This window comes from Schistocerca americana, chromosome 1 (genome assembly GCF_021461395.2).
Source record: "Schistocerca americana isolate TAMUIC-IGC-003095 chromosome 1, iqSchAmer2.1, whole genome shotgun sequence".
Classification (NCBI taxonomy): Eukaryota; Metazoa; Arthropoda; class Insecta; order Orthoptera; family Acrididae; genus Schistocerca; species Schistocerca americana.
This window is the reverse complement of record NC_060119.1, coordinates 674,154,101-674,171,639: the sequence shown is the minus strand read 5'-3', so window position 1 is coordinate 674,171,639 and position 17,539 is coordinate 674,154,101.

Here is a 17,539-nt window from a genome sequence, read left to right as displayed (position 1 = left end):
CATCTGTGGGACATTTTCGCAGTTTTGGACGGCTATAGAAGCAGTGCAGCTCAATATTTCTGCAGGGGCTTCCAACGACTTGTTGAGTCGATGGCACGTCGAGTTCCTGCACTACGCCAGGCAAACTAAAGTAGCACACGACATTTTCTCACCTCAGTGTATAACACTCGAGCACATGCGCTGGCATTCTTTCCGAAAGGGCGCAGTTTTGTGACAGGTGAGAAAAATCAGAATGTGCAAGAGAAAAAGTGAAAAGGGAGGGAGAAGTGAAAGGTGAAGAAAAAATAAGGAAGGAATAGATTGGTGAACACCAAAGTAGGGTAGATGTGCACGAAATAGAAACTTGTGGAGATTCAAAAGGGGAAGAGGGAAGGCGAAGTAGGAACAGGCAGAAGAAGAAGAAGGAAGAAGCAGAAGAAAAGGGTTGGAGGGCACAAAGGCGAGAAAAGGTGGATACGGATGAAACGTAATCTTGAGGAGATTCCGACTGATCTGTGTTGCGCAACAGTTACACAAGACTTACCTTCCCTAGGTACACTACGCTTGTTTTGTTTTTGCCGATAAGACGGATCCACTCTGTTATTAGGGATGGGAAAAAACGACTAGTTAAAATAAATGGTTCAAATGGCTCGGAGCACTATGGGACTTAACATCTATGGTCATCAGTCCCCCAGAACTTAGAACTACTTAAACCTAACTAACCTAAGGACATCACACAACACCCAGTCATCACGAGGGGTTAAAACAGATACCGGTATTTTTGTTCTGAATGACCAGTATTTTTCGGCATTTGTTTGGTCTCGGTTGCAACAGGTACTTTTATTTTTTACTGATAACCTGGTATAAAATCGATATATCAGTTTGTCATAGCAGTGGTGCAAAAATTTTGGTTTTTGTATAAATCTTTTATAAGAAATGAGTTGGGTAGGAAGTACTGTAGTTTCTGAAAGATTGGTATCGTCTTTGAATAGTATTGATGAACAGAGTCAACTTACAAATCAACACATTTTAGAACGAATATTTATGAACAGAATGGGCTATAAATATTGGTCAATGGATTAACTCATTATTGAAACATTAACTATTGTCATGCAGCTGTTTCTGTAAATGCTATATTTTGTCTACTACCTAAATTCCTGATTTGAAATTTCTGAAAGAGTCTTTTGGTTTTGTCAGTAAAAATATGTTTCTACATTAAAAAGTAAAGATATGTCTTTGACTAAAAACGGGTTATCATTCGAAATAATTGAACAAAAAGAACGCTACAAATTTTACACCAAGGCTTATTCTTTGTCTGTCCTTTCTGTGAAATAATAATAGAAAAGGAAGTTCTGGCAACAGTAATAAATTAAAAATTTAACAATTCATCCATAGTTTACAATAAAAATAGAAAGTAGCTGATCGGCTGTCTGTGTCTACATAATATGGTTTTATCTGCTGGTAACCCTTGAAACAAGAAACACGAGCCAAGAAAGATAGCAGAAGTCACGAGCGTGCGCGTGCTCAGGCACAGTGCAAGCCATTTCATGGACTCCAGAAAAACTACTAACAGCCAAGATCGCCGGATGACCAGCTCATTGTCAGAAGAGAGTACATGTGTGCGAGTGAAATGGTGTGGCAGCTCGAAACGCATTTCAAAGCTGAAGTACGTGGAACAGTAAGATTCTTGTGGGCAAAACTTCTAAATTGTGATTGTGCGTGGACCAAATACAATGTCACGACCAGCCATAGTGAAATGGTGGCAACAATATGAGCAAGGCCGCACAGACGTAGCTGATGCTGACCGGGAAGGAAGGCCGTCGACATCGATCACAGACGGCGATGTTCAGGCAATCGTGGAAATGATTCGCAGCAGTCGCAAATTTTCCAACGATGTCTCCAAAGAAGTTATCTCATCGAGCGAAGTGGCACAGTGACTAGCACGCTGGACTCGCATTAGGGAGGGCGGCGGTTCAAATCAGCGACTGGCCATCCATATTTAGGTTTTCCGTGATTTCCTTAAACCTTTAGCCACATGCTGGGATGGTTCGTTTCGAAACGGCACCGTCAATTTCCTTCCCCGTTCTTTGATAAATCCAAGCTTATACTCCGTCTCTAACGTCCGCTGTGGCGATGTGACACTAAACTCTGATCTTGTTGCTTCCTTCCTTCTCATATGTCACTGTGGCCAAGGAGCAGATTTCTGCCTTTGAGGAAATGAACAATTGGTACAATGTTCCAACCGCAGTTTACAGAATGTAGTAAGTACGCTGAAAAACAATCTCATTTATCTGTGTCACTTTGAAGTGTAGTGCAGCATTCAATAAAAGTTCCTTGGTGTGCGATAATAATTTGTAACTTATATTGGGCTGGTGCATAAGTTCGTAGCGTTTTTGCAAACACAACAGATATACGTAAAAGATACTTTAATCATCAATAATATTTCTCCATCACTATTTACAACAGTTTGCCGACGGTGGGGTAACTTTTCGATTTCGCGGCTGTAGAAATCACGTGGTTTTGAGGCGAAAATCTCAGTGAGCCATTTTCGGAGCACATTTTCATCTGGTAAGTAATTTCCTTGAAGGCTGTTCGAGAAAGCGGAAAGGTGAAAATCTGAGGGTGCAGGATCAAGTGAACAAGGTGGGTGTGGAATGACTTCCTAACCCAATTCATTTTTAGTATTTTTGGTAGTCTAGCAGTATGCGACCGTGCTTTATCGTGGAATAGCATCGATGCACGAAGTGTTTTGGGCTTTGCCCTTGGATTGCGTGTTGCAAGACATCTCAATTGTTGACAATAGATGTCAGCAGTGATGGTAACACTTCGGGAAAGCAATTCGTGGTGCACCACACATTCGCTGTTCCACCAGATGCGTAACATTATCTTTTGTAGACGCGTGCAGGTCTTTGTACGCGGAGTTGCTGCTTCGTTTGGGCTCACACATTGCTTTCTTTTCCTTATGTTGGCATAAAGACACCATTCCTCGTCAACAGCAACGATACAGGATAGGAATGGTCGGTGTTGTTCAGGAACCAGTTGATGACGAGCAAGCAAAGTTGCACATGTGGCCACCGAATGAATTTTTGTGATCTTGGCTTTGAGCATGCGGTAGCCACGCAGTCGATTTTTGAACCTTCGTCATTGCATGCAAATGCCGCACTACGGTGTAATGATCATATAAAATTAATTGTTGGTAAGGCGGGTACCAGGTTGAGATTCATTGGGAGAGTGCTTAGAAAATGTAGTCCATCAACAAAGGAGGTGGCTTACAAAACACTCGTTCGACCTATACTTGAGTATTGCTCATCAGTGTGGGATCCGTACCAGGTCGGGTTGACGGAAGAGATTGAGAAGATCCAAAGAAGAGCGGCGCGTTTCGTTACCGGGTTATTTGGTAACCGTGATAGCGTTACGGAGATGTTTAATAAACTCAAGTGGCAGACTCTGCAAGAGAGGCGCTCTGCATCGCGGTGTAACTTGCTCGCCAGGTTTCGAGAGGGTGCGTTTCTGGATGAGGTATCGAATATATTGCTTCCCCCTACTTATACCTCCCGAGGAGATCACGAATGTAAAATTAGAGAGATTAGAGCGCGCACGGAGGCTTTCAGACAGTCGTTCTTCCCGCGAACCATACGCGACTGGAACAGGAAAGGGAGGTAATGACAGTGGCACGAAAAGTGCCCTCCGCCACACACCGTTGGGTGGCTTGCGGAGTATCAATGTAGATGTAGATGTAGATGTAGATCACAGTTCATCCCATTTGACAGTTCTCGAGTACAATGACGTGGATCATTGGGGATTAATTCGTTTAAATGATCCTGAAAGTGGGGAGCCACTAATGTCAAAACGATCCTCCTTAAAACGAGAAAGCATTTCTCTTACCGTGCCCCGTCCAGTAGCATCATCCCCTTACACGGTGCAAATGTTTGTGGCTGCCTTCATTGCTGTCACCCCTCTAGTGAACTCAAACAGAAGAAACTGCCGGAAATGTTCAGATTCCCCACTTGCCGCTCCATTTTCTAACGTCCACAGCTCCTCTCACTGTTTTCAAATGACAAAATGACAATATGTAAACTCAAATAGCAACAGTGAGTTACATATGAAAATGACAGTCGATAAATAAACCCATAGCAACCGGAACACCAACATACAAAAGGAAAGAGCTACGCATTTACGCCCCTGCCTAATAGTTTAAAGTTCTCTCATATGTCGGCGAACCTTCTCGTGGGTCATCAGATTTCATGCACACAGCTTTCTGCGATTTTGAGTGTGAACGATCTATTGGAGTTTCTAATACAGCGAGATGTTTGGGAAATCGGCGCTGGTTTCGGTTTTTGTAAAAGTAGAATTTTCATTTTTTGCTGCGGCACTTTGTCCAGAGTCCGTTTGAATCTTCATCTCGCACCTCTTGTTCTTGATACATTTACCTACAGCATCAAGTCTCCATGCGCTTGCTGATGACGTTCGAACATACAATAAGGGTGACGCTGAATTTCGACCAACACTACGTTCCATGTGTTTGAACACCTTAATATAAAGCCATCCTCACATCTGCCGTAAGGGCCACAGCCGTTATAGCGGCGATACTAGGAGCGATCTGGAAATGCTAACAGTGAGCATGATTGGCGCGTGCTGCATACCTTATAGTGTGATAGTGTAATTTGTCATCTGTGATTGACTCGTGAAAAGATTTATTTCCACTTATAAATTAATTACACAGAAGTATGCGTTTTGCATGACATTCAGCATCAACAAGACGAAACAACGAATAACTATGTAATCAAAAACAAAGAATAAACCCAATGCGGCACGCAACCTTGTAACTCTCATGCAGTCCACACCACCGTACCGCGGAATGTGTGTCTGAAGTGGGAGTCACTTCACAGTCACCTCTCCCCCAATGTCAGCGATATTTATTGTTAAATCTGACATACCACCCAGTTCGCGTCGTCACTCGTTTCTTGAAACCGCAGTGCTTCTCCTAGGGATCGGTGTGTTGGTTGTATCTGCGGGGAGGTAGCGCCTGTCGACGCTTCCTTCGTGGCATCATCCGAATTTAATCGAGGCTCCTCTGAAGTCTGCCGTGTCAGAAGATTTTTAGTTGCTCCCTCTCCCTTCTTCATGTTTCAAATGGTTCAAATGGCTTTCAGCACTACGTGACTTAACATCTGAGGTCATCAGTCCCCTAGAACTTAGAACTACTTAAACTTAACTAACCTAAGGACATCACACACATCCAAGCCCGAGGCAGGATTCGAACCTGATACCGGATCGGTCGCGCGGTTCCAGACTAAAGCGCCTAGAACCGCTCGGCCACAGCGGCCGGCTCTTCATGTTTATCGATGCCAGTTCTTTCTCTGTTGGCTATGAATTTGAAATGCCGGTTTGATACGGTCAAACGCAACCGTGGTAGGCACACCATGGATGTCGAACTTGAAATTGTTGTTGCCTCGATTAACTACTTCCATGCGGGGGTTGCAGTGGTCTGTGTACTGCGTCGTTACGTAGTAGCACATGTGAAAAGGTGGCAAAATCTGCGAAGACAAACGTGCAGCGTCCGGTTTGTTCCCGAGGCTACTCTGGACGAAACTGACATATGTGGGTTCGCAACTTGGTAGCGAAGTCTGAAGGTGCGACCGTTTTATCTTCCATATCATGGATGAACTCTCCGGGCAGATGTATCGATTGACCGTACACCAACTCCGCTACTGTGGCTTGGAGGCCAGGTTGAAGGCTGTTCTCAATGCTAGTAAAACTACCGGTAAGGTTTCTGTCCACTTCTCTGTTGCTTGAAATGGAAGGGCTGATTTCAAGTGTCGGTGTAGGCGTTCCATCACGCCGTTCGCTGCGGGGTGGTGAGCGGTAGTCCTCATTCGCTTGACACCTAAGAATGGGGCAGGGGCCTTAAAGAGGTACGCCTCAAATTGACATCCTTGATCTGTCGTTATTCTCAACGGTACGCCAAAACGCGCAATCTATACTCTGAAAAACGTTTTCGCCACAGTCTCCGCAGCGATGACCATCTATCAGTTACCGTAAGTTAGTAACTGTAGCCTTCGGACGTTGATAGTGGGCCTACAATATCCATGTGAACATGGTCAAATCGCTGCGTAGGTGGTATAAATGTACCTAGCGGTGCCCTGACATGTATGATTTTGTTCTTTTGACAGGTCATATACGTCGGACATACAGTTTACAGTTGACGTTCATGCTGGGCGAGATGAAACACTGTTTAACCTGCTGCGTTGTTCTTCGGACTCCGAGATGTGCCAAATTGTGTACTGAAGCGACTTCGTGGGCTCGAAGTTGCTGCGGAACAAATGGCCGATGATTTAGAGTAGTATCATCACATTATAGCTCCGCGTTCGTGCCCGGTATTGTCACTCTTCGTAGTCCGAAATCTGATTGTTGCGCAAGCAATGTATACAGCTCCTCCTCGTCTTGTTACGCCTGCAGCTTCGGCCTCAACGTCCGGTGATGTATGCTCGATCACGTCCATTGCCTCAATTTGAGATTGTGCGTCAGCGGCTACATTAACTTTACCTTGCACATATATGATATTGACTGAAAAATGGCCAATGAAGTCAATATAGCGCAGCTGCCTTGGCGATGCCTTACTTGGCTTCACTTTTAAGGCGTAAGGTAATGGCTTGTGGTCCTTCAGGGGTGTAGGACGTCAAACGGGCCGACTTCGGGCAGGAGAGGCACCACAGGACATTTTGATTTACACTGTCTATAATTTTACAAATACATCCATAAAACTTTGCCAGAATAACCAGGAAGGATTCAGGATTCACACTCATAAAAGTGGAAGTTCAAAAACATAACAAAATAATTTTTTTCACATGTGAAATTTCATCATTTTTTCACTTACTATTGGCTGCATTTATTGCTATAAGTACACTTTTCTTCATAAGTAAGAGAGAGTCTTTGGTGAGTTTTGCACAGCATACAAACCATACTTACAGATGTATGAAACTCTAGAATTTATCTAATTTATGAAAAAATGAATGACCTGTTACATTTTAAACTTATGTTTAGAAAAAACTCAAATTTTATAATTAATTAACTCAATTTTTTCCACAGTTTTTAATAGATTAGGAAAATTCTAGAGTTCCACACACCTGTAACTATGTTTTGTATGCTATGCAAAATTCATCGAAGAATCTCTGTTACTTATAAAGAAAAGTGTACCTATAGCAACAAATGCAGACAGTAACAAGTGAAAAAATGATGAAATTTCACATTTAAAAAAATTATTTTTATGTTTTTGAACTTCCACCGCTATAAATATGAATCCTGAATCATTCTTGGCCGACAGTCTGGAACCGCGCTACCGCTACGGTCGTACGTTCGAATCCTGCCTCGGGCATGGATGTCTGTGATGTCCTTAGGTTAGTTAGGTTTAAGTAGTTCTAAGTTCTAGGGGACTGATAACCACAGCAGTTAAGTCCCATAGTGCTCAGAGCCATTTGAACCTTCTTGACCGAGCTGACAAAGTTTTGTGAATTTATTTGTAAAAGTTTAGACAGTGGAAATTAAAATGTTCTGTGGTGTCTCTTCTGCTCCATGTCGGCCCGTTTCATGTTCTACCCCCCTTAAGGATTATGAAATGGCAGCCTTTCAAACAGTACTTGAATTTTTTTACTGCAGCGTAGGTTCCGTAGAGTTCGCCTACTTCTGTTGTGAGAGTGACAGCTTTTGGTTAAAGAAAGCAAGTGGCTGCTAACACTGACTTATCCTATGCTGCAACACTGCTCCAATTGCGTTAGCGGAAACATCGACCATTAACGCTAACGGCGCGTTTGCTACAGGGGGTGTTATTAGAGCTGCATCCGCCATTGCTGTTTTGATAGCACTGAAAGCGCAGTCTGCCTCGCGTGTCCATTCCAGTGTATTGTTTGGCCTATGGGTATCCCTGAAAATTTCATTCAGTTGTGCCGTTACTGACGCATGATGAGACACAATCCGCTGGTAGAAATTTATTACATTAAGATAATGCCGGAACTGCCGAAGTGTTACTGGCCGTGGGTACGCACGTATGATTTCCACCTTGTCTTGCGGTGGACGGATGACAAGGGCGTCCACTGTTTAGCCAAGAAACTGTACTTCCTTGACGCCAAAAATACATTTCGATGGGTTCACTATTAGTCTTCGTGCACGCAAACGTTCAAAAAAATGGTGCAAATGGCTCTGAGCACTATGGGACTTAACAGCTGAGGTCATCAGTCCCCTAGAACTTAGAACTACTTAAACCTAACTAACCTAAGGACATCATACACATCCATTCCCGAGGCAGGATTCGAACCTGCGACCGGAGCGGTCGCGCGGTTCCAGACTGTAGCGCCTAGAACCGCTCGGCCACACCGGCTGGCCAAACGTTCAAACAACTTCGTCAAATGCTGCATATATTCCTGTTCAGATGAAGACGTGAATACCACATCGTCTGTATACATAACAAGATTCTAGCTCGCGCGTTGTGTTGTCCATGAATCGCTGAAAAATCTGTGCTGCATTACAGAGCCCTTAAAGGCACCGGTGCGAACTCGAATAAATCAGACGCCATAGTGACAGCTGTCTTGTGAAATTGCTGAAAAAATCGTTTTGTCTCGTATCCCGGCAGAAAAACCCTCTATATGCGGGGCGGGATGTCTGTCCAGAATGGTTCTCTGATCTAACTGCCGGCAGTCACCCCCGGGGCGCCAACCGTTCTGCTTTTTTGGGTATCACATGAAGAGGAGCTGCTGCCTAAAGTGCGGCTAATACCTTGGTCTAACATGCTACGAAACTCTTATTTTATAATTTGTAATTTATCCGGTGCTAAACGTCGAGGGTATGCATAAGTTGGCGGACCTGGGGTAGTGAGGACATGATGAATTGTCGAGTGTTTGACAGGTGCTAACGTTATCGAATGCCTCGTGATCTCTACGAAATTTCGTGTCCCCAGCGACCACTCTGTCGTAGTGGCAGATTGGTTCACCTCACCTTGTGCAGTCAAGTTCGTTGTTGCGTCGTTTAATCGCTACCGACGTAGGTACGGTACGTGTCCGTATGTCGTAATCTTTGTATCATTTGTAGCATACAGGCAAGCATCATCGCAGCTGCTACGTGGTAACTTGGTTGTGTGAAACACTGATATTTTTGAAACGGTGTATATCAGGTATTGTACTTCTGTGTTTCGGCTCTGAAGAAACAAACGTCGTGTGTTGCCGGTGGATGTGGTTGTAGCCGCTACTGTATTGGCATCACTTGTATTGTAAGCTCAGCTAGTTGAGACTGTAGTGACGACAAAGTCGCCGAGGTTGTGCTATCATGTGCAGTAGCCATCGCTGCGACGCTTGTCGTCTGGTACATTTCCGCTATCCGATCAGCTGTTTGCGTTAATGCGTTCAGATCTCCGGGATATACTGTTAAAATCTTCTGTGCATTATTACGTAATACATCATCACTGACAGTATTAGTTACAAGAGTACGCAGGCGACAAAGCATTTGCGACAGAGTTCTTTTGTCTATTTCCTCTGTTCGTAAAAACTTTTCCAGAGTTTTAACGTCAGACCGAAACAGTCCCATAATCAATGCATTCCTCAGGCAGCATATCTTCGGTTTCCAGAGGCGTAGCGAGAATGTCATGGACTTCTGCGCCAAGATCATCCGTTAACGCAGCCACCACTAACTATATTTCGTTTCTTCTGCTGTAATCTCTGCTACGATGAACTGACTCCCAAATTGTGTGAACAAAGGAAGGGGGTCTGTTCCCGAAAAGGCGGTGGTTCGATCGTAGCCCTGCCGATAACTTTATTACTTCAGGGTGGTTCGATAGGCACGGGCGAGGAATTCGTTTTTGTTCTGAATGAAAAACCGACACGGCTGCCGCTGGATTAACAGTCATAGTTTTGACGCGGCCCGGTACGTCGAAGCCGGTGCGGCAGTACAGATATGCGTGATCATTTGACGTCGGCACCAGTTACAAGTGGTTAACTCGTGAAAATATTTATTTCCACATATAAATTAATTACACAGAAGTATGCGTTTTGCATATCATTAAGTGTCAACAAGAGAAAACAGGGAATAACTATAATCAAAAACAAAGAATAAACACAATGCGGCATGGAGCCATGGAACTCTCGTAGACTACACCACCGTACGGCGGATTGTATGTATCTAGTGGGAGTCACTTCACATATTTTGACGATGCGGCAAACAGTTTATGCATAGGTCTACTACGTGACAGAGAATACTTTTTATTGCACAACTGATTAACTTTTACTGTTGTCTTCGCAATCTCTTTCGTAGCAATACACAACGAGCGTAAGAATATTCTTAAATTTCGCCCAGAAAACATGTCCTCGAAATTTCTCGAACAATCTTCACATCAAGTGTTGGTTACCTGCTAGTCCTTCTGCATTTAAGAAACAATGTTCGCTCTCTCCGTAAGCAACAGAGCTACCGATGAACGATTTGTGTAAATGATGGGAAGTAACTGATGAGTCTTACTTCTTGGACACTGAGGTGGCTAGTAGGCTAGTAATAATACAGTTAATTAGAACATTCTGAATAAGTAATACTTTATTAATTTCAACGAATCTTATCTCCGCTCGTCAGATTCGGCTGTAGGTATGCAACTGCACACGTGGACTTGCGGTTCAGAACACACTAAATGAGCCACAAATACTGAGTGGCGAATTGTTGCAAGTTAGAATGGCGGTACTGCGGCTTCACTACAGCCACTATAAAACACAAGTTTGTAGGCACTTGTTGACACAGTTGTGGTAGCGGTGGCACCTAGGCACACTTCACAGGAGCCGCACCTCTCTTCAATCCCCAGCGGTTGACATGGGCGATGTCACGGCGAGCAGGCAGTGAAGTTACTCCGACAGGAACTTCCTGGAAGTGGGCTCGATCCGACCTCGAACAGAATAGGCCTACTGGCCCCTGGCGACGCTATTTCAGGGCACAGGCGCTGGAGGCACGCCTTCTTCCTAGGATCTTGCTGATGATACGGCTTTGTTGCACAGTGCCTCTGCGGTGCTCCATGCTTCTTGCGCCGCTCTCGATACTTGGCGACGCCGCAGTAACGATTCCACAGCATTTCCTTTGAGCTCATGACCGCCTCTGCGTCCGCTTGAGACGAAGTCTTCCCGCTGAGGAGCAGATAAATAATTTTGCCTGTTGACAAATTCACATAAAGGTCGAGTCACACTCGACGTCAACGGAACGAAAGGAAAGGTCACTGTGAGATGGAGATCTATTCCCATTAGACGGAACGTCGAGACAATGTCACTGCACTGAGCCCAGTACCGTGCGGAGAGAATAATATTGTTAGGTACCACCTGTGACATAAAAATTCGCAGCATAGTGTATGAATTAAGGAACTAACAGCGAAAAAGTTTGTTAACAGAGAAAACGACATTCATAACAGAAGTTTTTCACAAAGATTATATGGGAAACTTTCCGCACAAAGAATAGGAAAAGTGTAGTGCAAACACTTCAAATAATCGACATTTATTTGCTCAGGTAAATATATACAAACAAGACTTTATTTATAAGACTGTTTTTAGTGCCTTTTTTCCTTATCCATGGTGTTTTTTTTCTGAGTACCAAATAGCATCAAAAGAAACTATCATATTCTCCTTTAGTAGAGCTGGCTTTTTCACTGTTAAGAAAAAGTTAGTTAATGAAAACTGATTCATCGGTGTATTTTCTTACTCATGCACAATGTAGACTTTTTCTTTTCCCAGATATTGTAAAAGCTAGATTAGTTTCTGTTAGCAAATATTCAGCTTCTTTTGTGAAAGAGAAATCATAGAAGAAAATCCAAATCATTACGGAAACTTAACAGAGCGACAGGAAAACAGAGGAAACAATAAATTAAAGACTAAGGAGACATAAAAATTCAAAATCCACAACCAAAATATGAGCGCGGCGAGAACACGCCAACTGGCACTGTTAGCACGCGACACCACTCTCACTCCACTCCAACGGGAACGTGGAAAACATTTTGACAAGAATTTTTGAAGTTGACGTCCCCCCTCGTTGCGTTCTGTTGACGATCTGTGCGCATACTGCCATTACAAACGTATTATGCAATGTTTTGACCTTCCATTCTATGTGGTCCAGTGTGAATCGAGCTTAAGTGATGCGATGTTTTGCGAATATATGTGTCGTTTACGTTTCTATCCAAAATGTTAATTCTAATCGGAGAAAAAGATAAATCTAAAGAGAGGTGGAAGAATAGTTTGAAGTCACTGTAAATGACCGTGGAGATTTTGTGACGAACTAGACAAAGGAGAAAAAATTCCATTCTTCGAATAAGCAAGCGATTCAAAGAATCACTAGCGCATTGAACACAGAATGCCTCAGTCGTGAATGTGGTTTGATTGCACAGTGTGTAGTTGAACTATACAACGTACTGCTACAGAGATACTACTTGGGCTCTATTTTCCTGAATAGAAAGCTGTGGTGCTTTGAAACATAACGGGAATCGTAGCCTCAGCGGGAAAAAATACCTTAGGTTCAAATGGCTCTGAGCACTATGGGACTTAACGGCTGAGGTCATCAGTCCCCTAGAACTTAGAACTACTTAAACCTAACTAACCTAAGGACATCACATACATCCATGTCCGAGGCAGGATTCGAACCTGCGACCGTAGCAGTTGCGCGGTTCCGGACTGAAGCGCCTCGAACCGCTCGGCCACCGCGGCCGGAAAAAAAAAGAAACAAAACTTATTTCAGTCACTGATGCGATCTCTGCGGTAACGGGAGTCTTCGTCATAGTACTGTACAAGGTCAACTGATATTTCACCTAACTAACGATATCTGCTAGGAAAATTTCTGCCAAGCTTACAGCTCCACCAGGAATTGGGGTTTGCCGATACATCGTGTGCTGGAGGTTCGGAGCAGCTGGCCGGCGTGCCTGGCTTGTTTATGGCGGCGTCAGCGAAGTCGAGACTGCACCAAAAAGCCGAGTATCCAGTGAGCGCGGCGGCGGCACGCGGCAGCATTCCCAGCCGTACCTCGCGCAGTCGATACCGTGTCGCAGCCCGCGTCTGCCGCGGTCGAACTAGCCGCACAGCGATTCGGAGCGGAGCGGTCTGTCGTCTCGCGACAGGGAGATACGAGTATCAAGAGTGCGCAGCTCGGCTGATCGAGCGGAGAACAAAAGAGGTAATACGCGTGAGGACGCGTGGAAGAGCATGAGTAGCGAAATGAAGATGTCAGCTCAGAAACTGAAAAAGAAAATGGCATTTTTGCTTGCTTCGTGTAGAAGCATTCAGAATCTCTCCCTTACAGTAATCGCTTCTCGAAACTAGGCGTCTATGTATCATTCACTGCAGCAAAAAAATTCGTGCCCTCTTCTAGATGTTTCCAATTCATTCAATATTATTGTTGCAATAGGGCATATTGATTACATGCAATAATTAAATTTGCAGATCGATAACACAAGCGGTTCTGAGGCACTGGGTATTGTCCCATGCTGAAACACTCATATTAGTACGTGGTGTGACCTGCACGGTGGAAATGCAGGCCCTGAATCTACATCTACATCTACATCGATACTCCGCAAATCACATTTAAGTGCCTGGCAGAGGGTTCATCGAACCAACTTCACAATTCTCTATTATTCCAATCTCGTACAGCGCGCGGAAAGAATGAACACCTATATCTTTCCGCACGAGCTCTGATTTCCCTTATTTTATCGTGGTGATCGTTCCTGCCTATGTAGGTCGGTGTCAACAAAATATTTTCGCATTCGGAGGAGAAAGGTGGTGATTCGAATTTCGTGAGAAGATTCCGTCGCAACGAAAAATGCCTTTCTTTTAATGAAGTCCAGCCCAAATCCAGTATCATTTCTGTGACACTCTCTCCAATATTTCGTGATAACACAAAACGTGCTGCCTTTCTTTGAACTTTTTCGATGTACTCCGTCAGTCCTATCTGGTAAGGATCCCACACCGCGCAGCAGCATTCTAAAAGAGGACGAACAAGCGTAGTATAGGCAGTCTTCTTAGTAGGTCTGTTACATTTTCTAAGTATCCTGCCAATAAAACGCAGCCTTTGGTTTGCCTTCCCCACGCCATTTTCTATGCGTTCCTTCCATTTTAAGTTTTTCGTAATTGTAATACCTAGGTATTTAGTTTAATTTACGGCTTTTAGATTAGATTGATTTTAGCACTCATCTGGATGATCTCACACTTTTCGTTATTTAGGGTCAACTGCCACTTTTCGCACCATTCAGATATCTTTTCTAAATCGTTTTGCAGTTTGTTTTGATCTTCTGATGACTTTATTAGTCGATAAACAACAGCGTCATCTGCGAACTACTGAAGGCGGCTGCTCATATTGTCTCCAAAATCGTTAATATAGATAAGGAACAGCAAAGGGCCTATAACACTACCTTGGGGAACGCCCGAAGTCACTTCTGTTTTACTCGATGACTTTCCGTCAATTGCTTCGAACTGTGATCTCTCTGACAGGAAATCACGAATCCAGTCACATAACCGAGACGATATTCCATAAGCATGCAATTTCACTACGAGCCGCTTGTGTGGTACTGTGTCAAAAGCCTTCTGGAAATCCAGGAATATGGAATCGATCTGAAATCCCTTGTCTATAGCACTCAACACTTCATGTGAGCCGGCTGAAGTGGCCGTGCGGTTAAAGGCGCTGCAGTCTGGAACCGCAAGACCGCTACGGTCGCAGGCTCGAATCCTGCCTCGGGCATGGATGTTGGTGATGTCCTTAGGTTAGTTAGGTTTAACTGGTTCTAAGTTCTAGGGGACTAATGACCTCAGCAGTTGAGTCCCATAGTGCTCAGAGCCATTTGAACCATTTGAACTTCATGTGAATAAAGATGGCTCTGAGCACTATGGGACTTAACACCTGAGGTCATTAGTCCCCTAGAACGTAGAACTACTTAAACCTAACTAACCTAAGGACATCACACACATCCATGCCCGAGGCGGGATTCGAACCTGTGAATAAAGAGATAGTTGTGTTTCACAGGAACGATGTTTTCTAAACCCATGTTGACTGTGTGTCAATAGACCGTTTTGTTCAAGGTAATTCACACAATATGTGTTCTAAAATCCTGCTGCCTATCGGCGTTAACGATATGGGCATGTAATTTAGTGGATTACTCCTACCACCTTTCTTGAATATTGGTTGACCTGTGCAACTTTGCAGTCTAGCATCCTGTCGATCGTACAGACGACGAATACTGTCCTGGGATACATTATTCCACGCCTGCTCGACCTACACACGTAATTCAGTAAGAGATGTTAGTTGACGAGACGCACAAGTCTCTTGTCGTCCCAGCATTTCCCACACGTGCTCGATTGGAGACTGTGTTGACTAGGAAGTTGCTGCATGTCTTGCAGAACACGTTGAGTTTCAGAGGCAGAGAGTGGACAAGCATTACCCTGTCGGAGTAACGCATCACCTTCCTGTTGCAAGAGCGGCAAAAGATACCAAGCTCTGGTTAGCGTCGCCTCCAGAAACACCAAAAGTAACGATAGTTGTAGGTTATCGGATCCCAGACCATAAGGCCTTGGGTGGAGACTGTGTCTCTTGGACGAATGCATCCTACGAGACAGCGCTCACAAAGTCTACGTCGGATCCACAAACGACCATCACTTGCAACTTGCGTGCTGGCGAAATCTACTTCCATCACTGACGACCACGGCGCACCATTTATCTTCCAAGTGAGCTTCTGACGGCACTAATCAAGCCATGCACTTTGATGCTGTGGCGTGAGTGGAAGACGGAAAATAGGTGTGCGTGCCTGTAGTCTCACTGCTAATAACTGGTTCGCAACAGTCCGTGTTGACACGTCTGAGATCACAAGCTCTCTTATCTGTGCTGTGGTACCTGTACCATCTGCCACTGCTGGCCTTACAATACGAAGATACTGGTGGGCGTCTGTGCTGCGTGGACATCCAGAACCTCATCCACAGGTGTGAGAACGTTCACATGATCACTGATACCGGCATCGTTGCACAAGTGACGCAGCACGTCCAACTTGTGTGGCAGTTCTCCGAAAGGACACACTCGTCGCTCGGAAGGCCACAATTTGACCCCTTTCAAACTTGCTCGGTGGGGCTGTAGGAAGCACGAATGCGTCTCATTGCACGGTTGCCTGCTTGCTTCACACGTCTGCACCACACTGAGCCTTCTGGCTGTGAGCATTCTGATAGTTACGTCACTACACTATCTGTTAGCGGACTACGATGAAACCATTATCAGTACATCTACTATCCCCTACGTGGCATATGCCGTCATCGGGTCAAAATCGACGTCATCTATCTAGGTGTAATGATTTCTTTTCCGGCAGTGTAGTTTTGGCCCGACCATCGTGTTTAGTTGTTCGAAATTATATTACAACAATCCTCTAAAATTTTTAGTTGTTTTCCACCACTTCGAAATTCGTATCCTGCGTAAATTAGATACAACTCTCTCATCCACCAACGCAGTTTTAATTTCGCTTTCCTATTGCCTTCGATGTTACACATCAGTATGGAGGCACTTGTCGTATTCATAGTGTTTTCGCACGCACTGAGTAATGAGCGATCTGCAGCGAACACCCGCCTCGCAGTGAGATCGCGTATCGACAGAGCACGGCTATAGCGTGCGAAGATGTATGTTTCGCCTCACGCGAACTGTTGTAGCGGCAGCCGCGTTCAGTCGATACGCGGCTCAAGAATGAATGGAGGAGTGCGCCCTGCATAACGAAACCCACTCCAGTTTACTGACTGGTTTTCATTGTATATTTACCGGGAGGGAAAGTGTTACGCGGTGCAATCAGAACATCATCGTGAAAACATCTACATCTACGTATACATTTAGATGATTACAACTCGCAGTTAAGTGCTTGGCCGGGGGTTTATCGAACCACCTAGAAGCTATTTGTCTACCGTTCCATTCTCGAAAGAGCGCGGGAGAAACGAACACTTAAATCTTCCCGTGCGACGTCTCATTTCTCATATAAGTTATGACGATCATTTCTCCCTATGAAAGTGGGCGCCAACAGAACATTTTCACACTCTGAGGCGAAAGTTGGTGATTGAAGTTTGTAACCTCCCCACAAAATTTTTAAAGAAAAAAGGACGATACTAATTAGAAATGGGAGCCAAGTGTAACCTCCCCACAAAATTTTGAAAAAGTATGGGCAATATTATTTAAGAATGCTAATGGACACTGCTCTAAGCGTAACCTGCCCACAATCAAATGTACTGACAATGGCAACAAAAATGTGAAATACGCAATCTGACTCAAATATAAATTCTTCACAAAATTTAAAGTCCGTTCAGTGACAAGAAAATACAATTAAATCGAAATATCGGTCTTTGGCCCTGTGTAAAACAATCAGAATTCAAGTCTTACCTCAGAATAAATGGACGTCACATATCTGCTCTTGTTGTTGCGCACCGCTTGGAGGAACTGCATTGCAAATAATAATACTCTCCTTTTTTGTGATTTTACTAAAAATTTTCTTTTAAAGAAGTGGAGTGAAAAGGGAAGTGCAACGAAATCTTTAGTTCCATAAAAAATTAAATTTTTA